The 15,450-nt window shown below is 36.7% G+C and overlaps 1 protein-coding gene across 10 annotated transcripts in view; it reads right to left on the minus strand.

The window, feature by feature from the left end:
• TCF12 (transcription factor 12) overlaps positions 1-15,450 on the minus strand; it is a 385,291-nt gene that overhangs the window by 162,962 nt on the left and 206,879 nt on the right. The gene's annotated exons all lie outside the window — the stretch shown is intronic.

Genomic DNA, 15,450 nt, shown 5'->3' on the forward strand with positions numbered 1-15,450 from the left:
TATGTCCTTCACTTTAAGATCTAATTTGTCAGATATAAGTATTGCTACCCCAGCTTTTCTTTCATTTCCATTCGCCTGAAAAACCTTTTTCCATCCCTTCACCCTAAGTCTGTGTGTGTCTTTTTTCTGAGGTGGGTTTCTTGTAGACAGCAGATATATGGGTTGTGTTTTCTTATCTAATCCGTTACCCTATGTCTTTTGATTGGGGCATTTAATCCATTTACATTTAAAGTTATTATTGATAGGTGCTTATTTGTCGCCATTTTTATTCTTTACCCCTGTGTTCCTTCTTCGCTTCCTATTTCTTTTTTTTACAGCAGACCCTTTAGCATTTCTTGCATTGCTGGTTTGGTGGTAATAAATTCCCTTAGTCCTTTTTGTCTGTGAAGCTCCTGATTTAACCTTCAATTTTGATTGATAGCCTTGCTGGGTACAGTATTCTTGGATTCAGACCCTTCCTTTGCATGACTTTGTATATTTCATTCCATTCCCTTCTGGCCTGATGAGTTTCTGTTAAGAAATCAGTTGCTAGTCTGATGGGGGTTCCTTTGTAGTTAACTTTCTGTCTCTCTCTGGCCACTTTTAAGATACTTACTTTGTCGCTGGTGTTTGCCAATTTAATTACAATGTGCCTTGGCATCAGTCTTTTGGGGTTCATTTTGCTTGGGACTCTGTGAGCTTCTTGGATTTGTGTGGGTTTTTTCTTCCCTATATCAAGAAAGTTTTCTGTCATTATTTCTTCAAACAGGTTTTCTATTCCTTGCTCAGTTTCCTCTCCTTCTGGAACCCCTATTATGCAGATGTTGTTTTGTTTCGTGTTGTCCCAAAGTTCCCTTAGTCTCTCCTCCTCCTTTTTAATTTTTTTTTTCTAGAAGCTGCTCTACTTGGGTATTTTTTCCTACCTTGTCTTCTAGCTCACTTATGCGGTCCTCTGCTTCTTCTAGTCTACTCTTGATGCTTTCTATTGAGTTCTTTACAGCAGTGATGTCATTTTTCATTTCTTCTTTGTTCTTCTTCATTTCCTATTGGTTCTTACACATATTGTCCCATTTGTCTTCCATTCTTTTCAGCCACCTTATAACCATTTTTTTTAATTCTTTCTCTGGCAGGTTGCTTGCCTCCATTTCATTTACTTCCTTTTCTGGTGATGCCTGCTTTTCTTTCATATGTGGGATGTTTCTTTGTCTCCCCATGGTCTCTCTTCTCCGGGTGTCTGGTTATGTAGTTCTCTCTCTCCTGCGTTGATTTAAAGGCACAAAATACAACACAACCAGGTACAATGCACAAGGCACTGAACAGAAATGTATTCACGATATTAATAACCCCAAATAAAGGTGACCACCAGAGAAAGGCAAATTAGAGGGTAGGAGAGAAAGAAGAAGAGAAGAAAAAAAAAGAGAGGAGTTCAAAAATGAAATTGGGAAAAGGAAAAAAAAGTAAGAGAGAAAAGAAAGAGAATACAAAGGAAGAGGGTAACAAACTATATATATGGGGAGAAAACTCCAATAGAACAGCCACTAATCCCAACAAATGCCAGCAACAAGTACCTGGAGATGAATACAAACTACAAACAACTAGTATCAAGTGAGGCAAGGGAAAACAGAAGCAAAAAACAAAACAAACAAACAAAAAAAAAGAATAAGCAAAACAATCTCACTAACAAGCATAAAAAATCAATATAATCAACAATCAAGCAAACAACAACAGAAGGACAGAGAGATAAACAATTTTTTGGATAATGAAGACAGAGAAGAGAGAGGTGTGTATAGACTTGGAGCAGGGGATTGGAAATTAGATATATTAGTAGGGTGAAATTTTAACAGGGGGTAAAAAGAAAGAATAGGGAAAATCTAAGGCAGGAAAAGGGTAAAAGAAACAGGACAATGAAAGGGGAAAAGTTAGGAAGAGAGTGATGGCATAAAGGTAAAGTTGAGATACAGTAAAATGATGCTAAAGGGAAGATGAAAATAGAATGTAGAACACTAATACCAAAGTAAAATAAAGAGAAAATAAAATTATACTTTTTTTTAAAAAAAGGTAAAATAGTAGTAGTAATAATACTGATTGAAAATAAAAATGTAACAATTAAAAAGGTAACATCAAGTGAGAAAAAAAATTAGTTTCTTACGTAAAAGATGAAAAAAAAAATTAAATGTGCAGTAGTGAAGGTCATTCACTTCCTCTACTGTTCTGTTTGGCACACCTGTTTCCTAGTCAGGAGAGTATTGCAGTTCCCTGTGTTCCACTGTTCCTCAGTGTTGTAAGCCAGTCCTGATTTTTAAGCAGGCAGTGTGTCTTAATTTCTTGTATTCCTTTATTTGTGTTTACACAAGAGTCAATTTGTGATTCAACCTCTGGGTGGCAGTGTTTCTGGATTGACCTCCGGGTCTATAGGTCCTCGCTAGCCAGTGCTTAGATCCTGCTTTCCCTGTGGCATTCAATATCGTTTTGTGGGAGTGGGTTGCCCCAGAGCTGGTTCTCTGATGGTTATTCCCCGCTCTGATCCCCAGGTTCCAGAAAAACAACTTTCCACTGCAGTCTCTTAGGGTGTCCCCAATTGGGTGATCCCATGTATTGGGCTTAGTAATCAGAAGCAAGGATTTAAAGGAAAAGAAAAACAAAAACAAAAAACAAAAAAAGAGCCAGCGTAAGTGTGCGAATTCCGGGGCTGCGCGCAATTCTGTGCAGTCTTTTTTTCCCCCCTTGGGTCTAAGCAGCCAGCACACTTTTAAAATGTTTAGGCTGTCCTTATGCATCAGATCAAAATGGGTTGCTTTTAAGAGTTCCTTTCTGTTAGCAGCTCTGAGGACCCCCTTCCACATTCACGGATTACGCCAGCCCCAACAGCCACGGATTTTTCTAGGCGCAGACTTCCCCCGGTCCTCCAGCTCCCGCAGTGCGCACGTTTCTCTCTCCTGCCAGGAGCAGAGACCTCACCTTATCCCAGGCGAAATCTGACCTTTCCGTGGTGGTCAGATCTCCTCTGATCCGCCAACTGGGGATTGGTGCTCTGGGGTTCGCAGCTGTTCGGTGGGTGCCGCAGTTGTAGATTTCAGCCTTCCAATAACATCCACTTTCCCCTTTAAGATGGCGCGGTCTCCGCGTCCGAGCCGGTCGCTCTGGGAGGGAACCCAGCAGCAGTGGGGGCTGCCCGGTCAGGGGAGCCCCATCCAGCAGTCCCCCACCGTCTCCTGGAGTATAGCTGTCCCTCAACTCACCAACAAACACTCCCCGTGCGACCCTCAGCTGTTCTTTCTATCTGCTCCGGGACAAGGCTCAGGACACGTCTGTCTATTCCGCTGCCATTTTTTCCTCCCCAGTACATTATTTTTCTTACTTATGCTACATTTGTAATTCACCATCTGTGATTTTCAGATGGTGAACTATAGGTGTGATTTAAGCAGGAAAGGTAGTCTTAAACCCAATCAAATTCCCCCATTTATTAAAGGCAGGCCTGTCTTCACTTCAAGACTAGTGACTGAATGTACATTTATGTTTTACTACAGGCCCGGTGCACAAAATTCGTGTACTCGAGAGGGGGGTCCTTCGGCCCAGCCTGTGCCCTTTTGCAATCTGGGAGCCCTTGGGTGATGTCCAACTGATGGCTTAGGCCTGCCTCCCACTGGGAGCGGGCCTAAACTGCAGTAGGACATCCTTAGTGCTGCCGCTGTACTCACCAGCCGTGAGCCCGGCTCAGAGCTTCTGGCTGAGCAATGCTCCCCCTGTGGGAGCGCACTGACCACCAGGGGGCAGCTCTTGCATTGAGCATCTGCCCCCTGGTGGTCAGTGCACGTCATAGCGACCAGCCATTCCGCCGTTTGGTCAATTTGCATATTAGCCTTTAATTATAAAGGATATCTGTTTCAATGAATAGTGTGTTTTAAATTGTGGTAAAATGCACACAACATAATATTTGTCATCTTAACCATTTAGTATATAATTCAGTACAATGTTAAATACATTTATATTGTTGTATAACTAATCTTTACTACTCTTTTCATCTTGCAAAGCTAAAATTTTATAACCATTAAATAATTCTTCATTCCCCCCCCCACCCTGCCCAGTCCTTAGCAAATCACCATTCTATTTTCTGTCTCTATGAATTTTACTACTCAAGGTACTTCATAAAAGTGGAATTATATAGTATTTGTCTTTTTGTGACTGGCTTATTTTAGTTAGCACAATGCCCCCAAGATTCATATATGTTATAGCATGTGTCAGAATTTTCTTTCTTTTTAGGCTTATTTTACTTAGCATAATGCCCCCAAGGTTCATATACATTATAGCATGTGTCAGAATTTTCTTTCTTTTTAGGCTTAATAGTATTCCATTGTATGTATATACTACATTTTGTTTATTTTCCATCAATGTACACATGGAATGCTTCCATCTTTTGACCATTGTAAATAATACTGGTATGAACATAGGGTGTACAAAATCTCAAGACTCTGCCTTTAACTTTGGAGGGTATGTGCTCATAAGTGGAACTGCTGGATCATATGGTAATTTCATTGTTAATTTTTTGGAGAAATAAACTGTTTTTAATAAACTACCTGCCACATTCCTGTGGGAAAGAGGACTTCTATACTCCAAATGTTAATACTGATTGACAATGAAATTATGAGTGAAGTTTACTGCCTCCTTTGGTTTATTAATTTCCAAATTTTCTATAGTGACATTATGGTAGACAATGAAAATACATATAAAGCTTTTTTTGCTAGTATTATTTTTTCTTGTGAATGTATCATAATACATGCTTGAATATTCCTGGCTCCTAGATATTACGACAAGTGCTAAGGTCTGAATGTTTGTGTCTCCCTAAAATTTATATGTTGAAACCTAATCCACAAAGTGATGGTATTAGGAGGTTGGACCTTTGGGAGGTAATTAGGTCATGAGGGCAATGAGGATGCAATGAAAAGTCTGCAACCCAGAGGAGACCGCTCCCTCAACCAAGTTGGTACCCTGATATCCTAGCCTCTAGAACTGCGAAAAATAAATGTTTGCTGTTCTTAAGGAACCCAGTCTGTGGTCTTCTGTTATAGCACCTCAAAATGTACTAAGATAGCAAGTATACTTTCCTCTCTGAGTGCGGTCCAAAGCTGTAATCCACTAACATTTTGGGGTTTTAATTTAAAGATATAAACATAAGACATTTTTAATGGTGGCACATAAAGATGGCTAGGTATATTAAGGGTTCTCAAATGGTTTAGCTATGATTCAGGAGCAAAGCCCTGCTTAATGAGTGGCACTAATTTTTCCAGGGAAAAGTATTAAGATTCACTAAAGTATGCCTAGTCCAGAGAATCTATCTTCTGCTCCCAATTATCAGAATCACTGCTAATATTCTTAAAATATAAGGAGGCAGAGAAATACAGGTAGTGGAAAGCTGGTTATATTAAGATTTCAAAAAATATCCATATATATATAGGACATTAGGCATTTGCTTTTGAAATTTAATGTATGTAATTGTCAAAGATCATTATTCTTTGTGGTACATATGAATAAAAAATTTGAGAGCAGGGGAAAGTAAATATTAAAGGGAAGAGAATACCAAAGCACAAGAAAGGCTTTTAAAAGAGATGGGCAGCTCAAGACAAGGAATGAAGGGGGGAAACAGATTGAGAGGGGCAGAAAGAGAATAATTTTCATGTGTTTGGGACAATCTAAATGTGATCTTAGCTAGAGGACCTTTCAAGGTCTTTTTGGAAACTGTATAAAGTTTAAATTTGAACTCAAATTTTCAACTGAAATGGGGCAAATGACCTTAGCTACTAATTAATCCTATGTAATAAAAGCCTAATATGCTAACTAAGTGTCCGGTCATTCGGTAGTCTGTTCAACCAGTGGGGTCCCTTGGCTAATGATATGCTAAGGTCGCTGAACCACTATCAATATGCTAATGATATGCTAAGGTTGCTCAACCACTCTCTATGACGTGCATTGACCACCAGGGGCAGACAGTTGACCGGCTGACCAATCGCTATGACGTGTACTGATCACCAGGGGGGCAGATGCTCCAACTGGTAGGTTAGCTTGCTGCTGGGGTCCTTCCGATTGGGACTGAGCGAGACAGGCCAGACACACCCTCGAGCCCTTCCCTGGTCCTTCCCTGGCTGGCCAACCTCACACATCCCTCTCCAGCCCCAGTCGTGCACCAGTGGGGCCCCCTGGCCTGCCCTGCACCCTCTCGCAATCCGGGACCCCTCGGGGGATTTTGGAGAGCCGGTTTCAGCCCAATCCTGCAGGCCAGGCCAAGGGACCCCACTGATGCAGAAATTTGTGCACCGGGCCTCTAGTATAATCATAAATTCACTTATATACTCAAAGCTTCCCAATATCAGAAACATTAGTTATAATATTCTAAATCTAGAATTTTGATCATTTAACAACAGAAGTCTTAGTAATCAAATGCATCAACTGGTAGTATGCATCTAAAAAAAGAGACTATTTTAATGGCTTATAACTTGTGTATATATAAATAACAATAATACTTGCCACTTTCTTTTTATCTTTTAATCCTAATTAAATATCATTAGGCCTCTTCTAATCTCATCTTCCTTTTGCCTATTCTATTCCAAGCCTAATGAATTCCTTCAATAATGTTATTTCTAAAATAAGTAGCTGCTTTCTCCCCTAGAAATAACTGCTAGAATGGATTATCAGGTTACATGCATGAATAACCCGCACACAGCTTTACCATTTGGTATGGTTGAGATATGAAATAGGTCTGGTTATTATTTGTGCTGTACTTGTTGTCTGGGGTAGCAGCTGCAGTTCCCTGAACTTCCACTGGAGGCAGCAGATTCCCCAACCAATCCCTAGTGCACAGATTCACGAAGATTTTTGTAACAAATACAATGTAAGAGAAAGAAGCCTTAAGTTAAGGCACATTCCAAGCTTAGGGGAAAACTATTGAAAATCTGATTTAAGCACTGAGAGCCAGTTGCAAACTACAGAAACACAGTGTTAACGGAAAAAGCATGAAGAACAGAAACCCTCAGTGCTAATGTGTTATTTTAGACATGGGCATCAAAGTCCAATCTTATGAAAATGTAGCCATCCAATGATGCTAATAAGTAAAAAGAAAACAGAAATATTGGAACTCCTTTTCCTTTCTGATTCTCTGTTCTCTATGATGGAGTGCTATCAAGGAGAGGAGTGGCTTAAGGATAGGCTGCTGCCAAGAGAAGAAAAAGTAGAATGGGTGATAATATTCTTTTTTAAAAAATTCTTCTTTATGATGAACACTTTCTGTCACTGGAGAAAAGCACATTACCTCAGAACTGCAAACAAAAACTTTTGCAAAGTTCTCATACTCTACAATTTAAACAAATCTAGATAGCAGTTGCAGTGCCATTGCAGTACAAAGGCAATGCCATCACCACTAAAATAGGTGGTTAGACTACATAAATTCTACTATTCCAATATTGCCAAGTAATCAAAAATTAATTATAGGAATAGTATTTTAGACACACAATTTACATTTTCAATTTCTATAAATCTTTTCTTTGACTATTATAGATTTTTCAAAATAATATAATAAAAGCCCTTCATACTTAAGTGTCAAACTTTTACCAAAGTGGAAAAAAAAACCATTATTTCATTATCCATTCACATATATACTATGTAAATGACATTTTAAATATTAGAAAAGTATTTTATTTATAAGCATATGCTAAGTATGACACACTAGAAACTGATATCTTTGGAGTGCAGAGATAAGAAATACCTTTTGATTTATTAAAATATGTGACAATTATGTCATGAGGATATTTTTGTTTCAAGTTCAGATGTTCAATCCATGGTTCTGATAGGTCAATGTGACTTCATAAGAAGCATAAAGAGGAAATGTTCCCCCACAGCAACCAAACCAAACCAAACCAAACCACCACAACAAAACAGCACGGTATTCCACCTGGTCTCTCAACCTAGCTTCTTTCCAACTTCTAGAGAGCAAATATGGGTAAAAACTCCAGCCTTTGACTTTTGTATGTGTCTTAGATACTCAAAGTAAACTTCAAATATATCAGGCAGTAATTTGAGTGTTAGAATTTAGACGGTGCAAAAAACACATTTCTTTTACACCCTGTGCTCAGGGATGGCACATTACCTAATGTATCAAAGACGTTCTAGTCAAAATTATTGATCAATGATTTTCTTTAGACAGACTCTTATAGAACTACATATCTACACAGTGATGACATCAGTTCTACATTTCACCTACACACAGAGTGGAAAATAAAAAAGAAAGATATCTAAATTATTTCAAAAGAAACGGAAAATACATCAGGTAAACCAGTTTCTTAGCACAAGACTATTTCATTAAAAAAATGTTCCACATTTTCTGTCCGTTCTTAACAGCAACACATTAAAAACATTCTATAGGTGACTAACCTTTAGTTACACTGATCACTTTACCAAAGTGGCTTTTAGTTTGTTTTCCTATCTCACCAGATAAATCAGAGTAAGTAACACAGGGTTACATATAAAACAAAAAAAACCTAAAGATTAGAAATTTTGTTTTATTACTATTTAATAGAACATCAAACCTTTTCTTCTACTCCTACATGTAATATATTTCAGTTGAAAAACTGAAGACATTTTTAAAAAGGGTTTTCTATCTTAAACCTTACAAATCCAATTCATTTCAGGGAGGGTTGCTGTTTAAGCATTACTAAAACAATTTTAGAAATGACACTGTTTGCTCCTTCAGGTCTACAAACCTGAAACACTGGGACATAAGAAGGTTGATATAGACAGTTCTCTAATTTTAAAAAAGTAAAACTCATTTTAGACATTGCCCTAAAGATAATAAACAATATAACAATATAAGCCTATGTAAACCATGATTTTAAAGTAATATGCTCTCTCTCTCTCTCTATACACACACACACACACACATACATATATATATATATATTGTCTCCTGCATAGCATTTTATAAAAGACTGCACAGAATCTATTTTTCTTTTTTGAACAATCTTTCCTTCTTTGTTTACTTCTTTATATTTTGCTTCTTTAAAAAATGTTCTTTTTCCAATTACATGGAGGAAATAAAAAGAAATGCAACTCTTTTATGTAAAGTAAATCCATCTGGATGTTTGCTGCATCCCATACTATAAACCTGTGATCCCCAACCAGAATGAGTTATAGTAAAGCTGCAGGCAAAATTGTCTCCATATACCACAATCCATTATCCCTGTCAAGTTAATGTTCCATGTTGAGCCATATGGCACGGGTACACATTCAACAAAGGAAATTCCTTAAACTTGTTATAATCAGCACTTGCAGTCATCCAAAAAAACTGACATAAACAGCTTTATTGTGTTTAGTGCATTTCAGTTAATATCCATGACAAAAACAGGAAACAGTACAGGAAAAGGAGGAGGAATGTGGGGGTGCAGAATTATTAAAAAAAAAAAACCCTGTACATTTTATAATTAGATTTTTTTCTAAGTGATTTTCAATTACAGTAAGCTCCAACCTCTTAACAGTGATTCACTTGGCCATATTTAAGAAAAAACAAAGTTTAATGACATCAATTTTCCATGGCATGAACCTAAACATAAAGTCTTATAGTATTGATTCATAAGCAGTTCAAGCAAAATAATGAGTGATTTGAATTTTCATGTTTGTTTTCTTTTTACAGTAGTCTCATAATTGCTAAAATCTAACAGTGCTTCATTAAAAAATAAGGCAATTTAAACAAATTGTCTTTATATGTGTTAAGTGTAGGTCACAGATGAATCAAGGGCTTCCAGAAGCTTTTGGTACCTGGCACAGCCCAGCATATCAAACTCCAGTCAAGGTACAAGTAGAGCAGAACTTCATTTCAGCCCCCGCAGTGACAACAATAAAACGCTGAGAAAACACACTATCAAATACTGAACTCAGCATCAATTTCTGTTAATTACAGCCTTGTCAGCAACGTGATTATTCAAACAACTCATGCAAATGTTAATGAGGCCTTATTTGCATATTTATTTTTTCCTTTGTTGAAATGTCATTGATTATTACATTCTACTATGATGAATGTGGCTGATGATGTGCTCTGATATGTAATTAGTCATTAGGAAGAATGAATAGATCAATTATGAAAAAGGACTAAGATTAAGAAATATCAAACAAGACCGCCCAATATAACTATAGAATCTTTTTAAAAAAGAACCTAATAAATAATTTCTTGACATTTAAACTGCAACATCAGTAGTTTTCAATAAATAAACCACTACTTTTGTGAGGTTAAATGAAGGTTTAAAAATATATCAGTACTTTGATAATCCAATTATGATCATAGAAACCATCTTTTCAAAATCTGCGAACCACCTCAAGTGGCATGTCAGAACAACAAAAAGAAAAGTAATTTTTTAGAGTTGTACAAATTAGAAATTTTATGAGGAGAAGGAGGTGGAAACAGGTCAAAAGAGAAAGGAGTGTAACACTCTAGAGAGAAGGGGTAGGAACCTGATGGAGAATGACTACTTTCATAAAAACAAGGCGAGCAAAAACAAACTCCTTCAAATCCCAATTTATTCTTAGAGGAACAGGATTATTTAGCCTCTGAAACTGTTTGCTATAACTATCCAGCCAGCACTTGCTATTCACAGATGAAAAAAAAAACACACATTACTGCAGACCAGATGGGAACATTCCACATGACCAAACCAATCAATCACCTCGGTGGGGCGCAGGTGCAACACAGCCGTGTAGCAACACACCATTTCACAGTCTATCGGGCACAAACACATGGCCACCAATCAATGGCACCCCAAGGACCTCGGAGGGGGCAAGCTCTCTGGAGTCTTACTGGTCCATGCCTGATGACTTCATAATCACACATCATTTCATTCACTAGAGGATACAAACTAGCATTCTAATAACCTTCTACTGCAAATGGTCATGTTGTGCATATTAATACAGAGCTGTTTGGAGTGAAGCAACTGACTTTACACGGCAGGCTAGGCAAAGCATGCAGGGCTGAAACAACCTGAAGCTAGAAACTTCTTCCTATTTGAAGATGGCTATTCTGTTCAGGCTGAGATCAATGGCAACGTGATTCATCCTGCCACATCAAAATTGGCATGCAAGGCTCGTATGTTATACAAAGCAACTGTTAAACAATAGTATGCTTGAAGGGATAAGGGACAAAAGAAGATAAAATAAAAAGGGAAGTTGGTAATTGTGTATGACGGATAAAAAGGCTCCACATCTTTTTAAAATAACCTAACTGCAAATAAATATTAGGTGATCATGAATAAAACTTAAATGGATATTCACTGGCTTTGTTTTCCTCACATTTTTCCAGGGTTTGAGGGGAGACTCTGCACAGTGCATATAATTACAAGATAAATAGAACAATTTCCAGCAAACACTGCTATAATTCCAATATTGCTATAGTTCCATTCTCTGTTAGACAGCATTCACAGAGCTCCTGTTGACTCCGTGTCAGAGATGTTTAGGCAGGGATATCTTGGATAACTAAGCATTTTTTAATAACTGATTCACCATACATCACATAGAGATGACCTACTTTAAAAAGAAAACCCAAGAAAAATATACTTCATCCTAAAAAAGCAAACTAGTCAACTCAAATCCTTGGTGGAACAAGGCCAAGCATATATCTATCTTTAAACAGCAGATTTCCTGATAATTCAGAGGGCAGTTTGAAACCTTACAGGTCCTTAGATCCTACTGGGAACATCAATCACTGGAGCCAGAGTTCATGTGGAAACCAGTGCAAGACATGTAGCAGAGTCTACACTGACCATCTGACAGCACTAAAAGTTGGCTTGAGTGATTAATTTTTGATGCTAATATTCGTATCACTTTATCTCTCAAAAGGAACCATATAGAAAATCTAATGAATATCATGCTTTGCCCAGATGAGGATAAGTGACTATATATTTTACAGTCTAAAGTAAAGAATGTATACGTTCTATGAATATAGAGGTCCTTTTGAGAAAAAAAAATCTACTGACTAGTAAAAGGAAGGTATTATTATTCCACAAAAATAACTGGTAAGATCATCTCACTGGTGGTTTAGTATGTAGCATTTACTTTAAAAAGCGGGCCTAACTTCTTTCCAAATGGTAAACTGGAAGAGGACACAAGACTCAAGTCCTAAGACTAGGATTCTGCTTCAGGTCCTCGCTAATGAGTTGTGTAGCCTTCATCATATCAGATAATGCTATTGACTTCAATTTATTAATTTGCAGAGTGACCTGATTAGAGAGGACTAGATGGCTAAATGGTACATAGCAGCCACTTGAGAAAACAGTCTGGAAGTTTCTTCGAATTTTGATCTCCCTTTGTGACTGACATCTTTAAAGGCTCTAGCTAGTAGTTTTCAGAGTTCCATGTAGAATGAATAGAGATCAGGGGTGCTAAATCCAAAAGTCTAGCAGGGAAGCATAATAAAACGTATTTATTGTAATAATGAACAAACAATAATTTTAAATGGATATGTGGTCACTCTTATAAAGACACAAAAAGCAACCATTTCTTTGGTTTATAGAATTGTGAGTAAAATAATCAACATTTGAGTTGACATTTGCTTGCTCCCTAAACAGACTAACAATACCAAAATTGTATCATATTACCACCTTCACACCTAAATAACACAACTAAAAAGGAGCATAAAACCTTTCCAATTAACCTTAGGCTAAAGTTTTCTGAAGTATCTCACATAGAGGTGAAGAAATCCTTGCAATAGCTCTGAAGCTAAAAACAATGCGGAGTAAACTCATTTAATAGAAAAATATGGCGATAAAGAGTGGCGACTGGCCTCAGCAAATCAGCAGGAAGGACTGAGTAGCATGCTACCACCAGACGTATCTTGGGTGACCACCAAAACAAATTTTCTCTCTTTCTTGATTCGAGTTCAATTCGTAGTAAAAGCAACTATGTCTAAACCTTTCCCCCAAAGACACAGGAGATATATTATTAAAAACATGCCTGACAATAATGCCTTGAAAAGCAAAGTAAAAAACCATACTTTCACTTTTTAATCAGTCAATACAAAATGATATTTAAAGGTAATATAAAAAAAGGTTAAGAGAGCAGCTCTAGATTAAGACAGTATTTGGTTTAAATACCAGTCCCATAAGTTACTAATTTTGTGACTTTCAGACTAGTTACTAAACTCTCTAAAACTCAATTTCTTGATTTGAAAAAGATGAACAATAATATAGGCAATATCTACCCCTCAGAGGTTGTTATGAAGATTAAATGAGGTAATACATGTAGTGCTTAGCAACATACCTAACACACAACAAGCAATCTATTTTTGTTATCATTTAATATTAAAAATAAAAACACTAATTTGAAAGTATAAAAATCAGAAGACAGTTAATCTCTTTAATGGTCTAATCTCAGTTCATAAATAGTACTGATCCCAACCCTGTTTTTTTAAAAAAATAATATTTCACAAAAAACCGACAGCCCCCTTATGATAACTAACAATTAATTGCAGCTGCTGGTCAATGTACTACTCAATTGGCCCCCTGATAATAGATCCTACAAAAATTAAATTAGGAAAATCTACCAAGAGTGGAGGTTTCTGCTTTTGTCAAGAAAGATTTCTCCCTTTTCTTTCTCTAGAGATAGTTGTGCCAAGTTAAGGAAAAGTGTTAGTCAATATGAACCTAATTGACAAATGTTGCTTCACGAGTATCTACAAAAAACCAAAATGGTCAATAAAAATCAGATGTAACCATGTAACTAAATTTACCTAGTTATAGAAGCCACTTCACAGTAAAGGAGGGTGCTCAGCAGAGGCAAAAAGGAGGAAATTTTGGGAGGAATACATGTTTAATCTAGTAGGAACTACAAAGATCTGGATTTGAATCTAGCATTCACCAACTAAATATCACATGAACTCTGGTGAATTTCTCTTGCTCTCTCTCAGCCTCAGTTTTTTCATCTATGAAACGAGGTGAAAATGGAAAGAAGAAATTAACATTTAATAAATGTCTTTTAAGTGTTGGGCCCTGTGCTGGGCATTAGGATACACTCTTCCAATACATCACCCTCAAGAATATGGCAAGACCAGAATTACTATCTCCATTTCAGAGATTAATGTCGAGTCTTGAACAGACATTTCTCCGAAGAATATATACAATTAGTCAATGAGCACACACAATAATGCTCATTATCCTTAGTTATTAGGGAAATGAAAATTAAAACCTCAATGAGGTTTTTATACCTACTAGATGGCTAAAATAAAAAAGACAAATTTCATGGCAAGGATGTGAAGAAATTAAATTGTTGGTAGGAATTCAAAATGGTACATAGCAGCCACTTGAGAAAACAGTCTGGCAGTTCCTCAATTAAACAGAGGCATATTACTCAGCAATTCCACTCCTAGGTATATTATATACTTGGGGAAAATAAAACATGTTCATATAAAAACTTGCATACCAGTGTTCATGACAACATTATTCATAATAGTATAAAAGTAAAAATACTCCAAATCTCAATCAACTGATGAATGAATAAATAAAATGTAGTCTACCCATATAATGGAATATTATTTAGCATAAAAAGGCATTAAGTACTGACACATGCTACAACTTGGGTGACCCTTGAAAATACTATGTTAAGTGAAAAAAAGCCAGTCTCAAAAGGCCACATAGTGTATGATTCTATTTATACACAATGTCCACAATAGGCAAATCAATAGTGACAGCAAGTAGATTAGTGGCTGCCAGCTTGTGTGAAGGGGGGAATGAGGACTGATTTCTAATAGGTACAGGGTTTCTTCATGTAGTGATGAAAATGTTCTAAAATTAGGTAGTGGTGATGACTGCACGCCTGTGGGAATATACTAAAGACCACTGAATTGTATACTTTGAAAGGATGAATTTTATGATAAGTGAATTGTATCTCAACAAAGCTGTAATTTAAAAATTACTGAGTTTCAACGATTTAAAAAGAACAAAACCACTGCCACAGGGTTATGAATAGTAAATGAACTAAACTAAAGCACTCTGCATGGTGCCTGGGACACACTGAGGGTTGTTAATGAAATGTGACCCCCTTTTCCTTTTGTCAAATGCAGAAACAATAGAAGTATGACACTGATTATAACCTGATAGTTCAATAAAGCTACCCAATTCTTGTCATCTGATTAGCCATGAAGGAGCACAACTACATGTTTATAGTTCTACAGTAAAGTTAGTAAAACTAGTACATAATTATCATTACTACAAAAGAAAATGGCGTTACTAACCAGCCCACATCTAAAGTTGACCTAAGTATAATGAAAATATACTGGAGACAAAAATATTAGTTATATATAATTCCAAAGAATCCCTTCCAAATCTGTCAGCAATCATTTCAGGAATAATGGAACTGTAGCCATGAACATCACTTCTTTAAAAAAAAGAACATTATTGTTCAAATTAATTTGGTAAGCTCTAATATATATTGCTCTAATTTCAGGATTAA

Source organism: Plecotus auritus, assembly GCF_963455305.1.
Source record: "Plecotus auritus genome assembly, chromosome: 1".
Lineage (NCBI taxonomy): Eukaryota > Metazoa > Chordata > Mammalia > Chiroptera > Vespertilionidae > Plecotus > Plecotus auritus.